Here is a 5,523-nt window from a genome sequence, read left to right as displayed (position 1 = left end):
CACACTTGAACTTCGGTTCTTAAATTTCCCAATCCAATGCATTGCCCTCTGGTCAAATGGGAATGGTAGCATAGTGGTTATGGTACTGGACTAATAATCCAGAGGCCTGGCCTAATGATCCTGAAACATACCACCACAGCAGCTGGGAATTTAAATTCAGTTAATTAAATAAATCTAGAATAAAAAGCTAGTATCATGAAATTGTCATTAAAAACCCATCTGGATCACTAATATCCATTAGGGAAGGAAATCTGCCGTCCTTACCTGGTCTGGCCTATATGTGACTCCGGACCCACAGCAATGTGGTTGACTCATCACTGCCCACTGAAATGACCCCGCAAGCCACTCAGTTATAACTGCTATAGAAAACAGGACAGACCATCCAGCATCGACCTCGGCACCAGCTTTGGACATGACAACGGTACACCAAACCCAGTCGACCCTGCAAAGTCCTCCTCACTAACATCAGGGGACGTGTATCAAAATTGGGAGAGCTGTCACAGACTTGTCAAGCAAGTCTACTCATACTCACAGAATCATACCTTTCAGCCAATGTCCCAGACTCCTCCATCCCTGGATATGCCCTGTCCTATAGGCAGGACAGACCCACCATAGGTGGTGGTACAATGATATACAGTCGGGAGGGGGTGGCCTTGGGAGTTCTCAACATTGACTCTGGATCCCATGAAGTCTCATGGCTTCAGGTCAAATATGGGCAAGGAAACCTGCTGATTACCACCTATCACCCTCCCTCAGCTGATGAATCAGTACATCTCCATATCGAACACCACTTGGAAGAAGCACTGAGGATATCGAGGGCACAGAATGTACTCTGGGTAGGGGACTTCAATGTCCATCACCAAGAGTGGCTTGGTAGCACCATTACTCACCAAGCTGGCCAAGTCCTGAAGTACATCTGCCAGACTGGGCCTGCAGCAGGGGATGAGAGAACCAACATGAGGGAAAAACCTACTTGACTTCGTCCTCACCAACCTGTCCGTGACAGAATTGGTAACAGTGACCACCACACAATCCTTTCCCATCTTCACATTAAGGATAGCCTCCATTGTGCTGTGAGGCACTACTACTGTGCTAAATGGGATAGATCCAGCAGTGCAAAACTAGGCATCCATGAGGTGCTGTGGGTCATCAGCAGCAGCAGAATTGTCCTCTACCATAATCTGTAACCACATGGCCCGATATATCCCACACTCAATCATTACCATCAAGCTTGGTGACCAACCTTGGCTCAATGAGGAGTGCAGAAGAGCATGCCAGGAGCAGCAGCAGGTCAGTGTACCTAAAAAAAAAAATAAGGTGCCAACCTGGGGAAGTTGTAACACAGGACTGCATACAAGCTAAATAGTGAAAGCAACATGCTATAGACAGAGCTAAGCAAACCCACAATCAACGGATCAGATCAAAGCTCTGCAGCCCTGCTACATCCAGTCGTGAATGGTGGTGGACAATTAAACAATTAACAGGAGGAGGAGGCTCCAGGAATATCCCCGTTCTCAATGATGATAGAGCCCAGCACACGAGTGAAAAAGACAAGGCTAAAGCGTTTGCAACCATCTTCAGCCAGAAGAGCTAAGTGAATGATTCATAGTGGCCTCCTCCTGACTTCCTCACCCATCAGAGAAGCCAGTCTTCAGACAATTTGATTCACTCCACTTGATATGGCTGAGCACACTGGATACAGCAAAGGCTATGGGCCCTGACAACATCCTGGTTGTTGTGCTGAAGACTTGCATGCCAGAACTAGCAGCGCCTCTAGCCAAGTTGTTCCAGTACAACTACAACACTAGCATCTAACCAACAATGTGGAAAACTGCCCAGGAATGACCAGTCCACAAAAAGCAGGACAAATTCAATCCAACCAATTACCACTCCAAAAGTCTACTCTCACTCATCAGCAAAAAGTGAAGGAAGGTGTCGTCGATAGTTCTATCAAGCGGCACTTACTCAACAAAAACCCCTGCACGGTTACGGACCTGGAGCTGGTAAGTGGGATTAGACCGGATAACCTCTTGTTGGCTGGCATAGATACGATGGTAAGTACTTCAGGGAATCTAATACAGCCAAAGTGGTCTCCTGGACTATTGCCTGGATGGGTTGGAGAGGAATTTTCCCAGATTTATTTCCCCCAATTGGCCTGGGTTTTTAAATCTGTTTTTTTTGCCCCTCCCAGATTGCATGGCTCCAGGTGGAGAGTAAAATGTTGCGATATGTGGGGTATCACAGTTGTGTGGGGTGGACTGGTTGGGCCAGATGCTCTTAACCTGTCTACCATTGTTCATAGGTTTATATGTAACCTTTAGAGCTGCTGACCAAGGGCCACGTGGCTCTTTGTCGGCTGGCACAGACTCGATGGGCCGAAATGGCCTCCTTTTGCACTTTAAATTTCTATGTTTCTAATAACCTGCTCAATGATGCTCATTTAGGGTCCACCAGGGCCACTCGGCTCCAGACTGCATTATAGCCTTGGTTTAAACATAGACAAAGAGCTGAATTCCAGAGCTGCCGGAGGGGGCACCTTTTGAGGAAAATTATAAAACAAAGACTGTCCTTGACATCAAGGCAGCATTTGATCAAGTATGGCATCAAGGAGCCTTAATAAAATTGAAGTTAATGGGAATAAGGAAGGGGGGGGAGAAAGGAAACTCTCCACTAGCTGGAGTTATACCTAGCATAAAGGAAGATGGTTGTGGTTGTTGGTCAATCATCTCAACCCCAGCACATCGCTGCAGGAGTTCCTCAGGGCAGTGTCTCGGCTGCTTCATCAATGGATTTCCCGCCATGTCAGAAGTGCCAACAAGCGATAGTCTAACCATCCCCCCTTGCCATTCAACAGCATTACCATAGTTGAATCCCCCAACACCCTAGGAGTCACCATTGACCAGAAACTTAACTGGACCAGCCACATAAATACTAGAGCAGGTCAATGGTGGGTATTCTGCAGCAATTCTCTCCCCTACCAACTCCCCAAAGCCTTTCTACCATCTACTCTCCACTTGCCTGGATGAGTGTAGCTACTACACAAGAAGCTCGATGCCATCCAGGAAAAATCAGCCCACTTGATCAGCACCCTATCCACCACCTTAAACATTCACTCCCTGCACCACCACTGCACTATGGCTGCAGTGTGCACCATCTACATGATGCACTGCAGCAACTTGCCAAGGCTTTTTCGACAGCACCTCCCAAACCCACGACCTCCACCACCGCGAAGGACAAAGGCAGCAGAAGCATGGGAACGCCATCATCTGTAAGTTCCCCTCCGTAAGTTGCACACCATCCTGACTTGGAAATATATTGTTCCTTTATCGTTGCCGAGTCAAAATCCTGGAACTCCCTCGCTAACAGCACTATACAAGGACCTTCACCATACAAACTGCAGGTGTTCAAGGCGGCAGTTTGTCACCATCTTCGAGGGCAATCCCTTTGCCAGCAAAACCCACATCACAGAACAATTTCTTTTAAAGCAGCTTCTTTGCGTCATTGTTGATGCTATTGTGACTAAGTCCATTGAATAGGTCAAAAATTCAGGAGTACATTAGTTTCTTGTCTTCCTGCACACTGGAAAGTTGTGACATGACTATCAGTAATCCACTGCAACAACGCAAATTTATGCTTACCCGTTTCCCCACACTACTTAGATTTTGGTCCCGGTGAGATTATTAGATATGCCAAGTTATGAACAAGAGTTTGCTGTCCAAGATTTACTAAGAACTGGGTTTAGACTGCCCAAATACGATCTACAATAGGCCTATGCAGCCAGCAAGGGCCAGGGAGGGGGGAGGAGGGGAAGAAACAAAGTACCATTCATCAGTGTAGGATTGATTTCAATCCAGGTCCACTGCCACCAGCAACACAATGTCATCAATATCTATTGATACCATTTACTACTGTATGTTTTTCATACCTCACCAGTCATTGACAAACCAACTGTACCGCTAGATTTCAGGCAATCAAGTTGAAGGGACCAGTACAGAAATGGCTCCTGGGTCTTGAAGGAATTACAGCACATTTCATTTCAGCTGATAGCCTCTTTTCTTTGTCTCCATCCCCAATCCCATGTGACTGTACCATACAACTATCTAGCCTGGTCACTGCAAAGATTTTGATCCAGCGAGATGAAAAAATGGCAATATATTTCCAAGTCAGGATGGTGTGTGACTTGGAGATGGTAGTGTTCCCATGCGCCTGCTGCCCTTCTAGGAAATTGAGGCCATGGGTGTGGGAGGTGCTGCCGAAGATGACTTGGCAAGTTGCTGCAATGCATCTTGTAGATGGTATGGAGTGCAGGGAGTGAAGGTTTAAGGTGGTGGATGGGGTGCCACTCAAGCAGGTTGCTTTGTCCTGGATGGTATCATGTTTCTTCAGTATTGTTGGACCTGCACTCATCCAGGCAAGTGGAGAGTAGATGGTGGAAAGGCTTTGGGGAGTCAGGAGGGGAGACACTCGCTGCAGAATACCAAGCCTCTGACCTGCTCTTATGGCCACAGTATTTATGTGGTTGGTCAATGGTGACATCTGGACTGTTGGTGTGAGAATTCAGCGATGATAATGCTATTGAATGTCAAGGAGCGGTGGTTAGACTCTTGCTTGTTGGAGATAATCATTGCCTGGCATGAATGTTACTTGCCACCTATTAGCTCAAGCCTGAATGTCATCCAGGTCTTGCTCCATTCAGGCATAGACTGCTTCATTATGAGTTGCAAATGGAACGGAACACTGTGCAATCATCAGCGAACATCCCCACTCCTGATGTTATGATGGAGGGAAGGTCAATGATAAAAGCAGCTCAAGATGGCTGGGCCTAGGTCACTGCCCTGAGGAATTCCTGTAGCAATGTACAGAGGCTGAGATGATTGACCAACAACCCCAACCCTGTGTGTTAGGTAGGACTCCTGATTCCCACTGACTTCAATTTTACTTGGGCTCTTTGATGCCACACTGTCAATTGCTGCCTTGATGTCAAGGGCAGGCTTAATTTTATAATTTTCCACATATGATTAAGGTAACCTCAGCCCCCCCCCCCCACCCCGCCGCCGCCAAAAAAAAAAAGGTGCCCCTCAGGCAGCTCTGGAATTCAGCTCTTTTGTCCATGTTTGGACCAAGGCTGTAATGAGGTCTGGGCCCCGAGCAGTCCTGGTGGAACCTAAACTGAGCATCAGTGAGCAGGTTATTGGTCTGTGCTGATTGATAGCAGTCAACAACACCTTCTATTACTTTGCTGATGATCGAGAGTAGACTGATGGGGTGGTAATTGGCCGGTTTGAATTTGTCCTGCTTTTTGTGGACAGGACATTCCTAGGCAGTTCTCCCACATTGTTGGGTAGATGCCAGTGTTGTAGCTTTACTGGAACAGCTTGGCTAGAGGCGTGGCTAGCTCTGGAGTGCAAGAGTATTACATTAAATACAAAATGTTCAAATAATTGAATTAAGACAATGAAAACTGCAATCTTGAAATGGCCAATCGTACCATCAAAATAAAAATACACGTCAAGCACCAACAGA

The sequence above is a fragment of the Pristiophorus japonicus genome, chromosome 15, assembly GCF_044704955.1.
Source record: "Pristiophorus japonicus isolate sPriJap1 chromosome 15, sPriJap1.hap1, whole genome shotgun sequence".
NCBI classification, from domain to species: Eukaryota; Metazoa; Chordata; class Chondrichthyes; family Pristiophoridae; genus Pristiophorus; species Pristiophorus japonicus.
Note: the sequence above shows the minus strand (reverse complement) of the source record.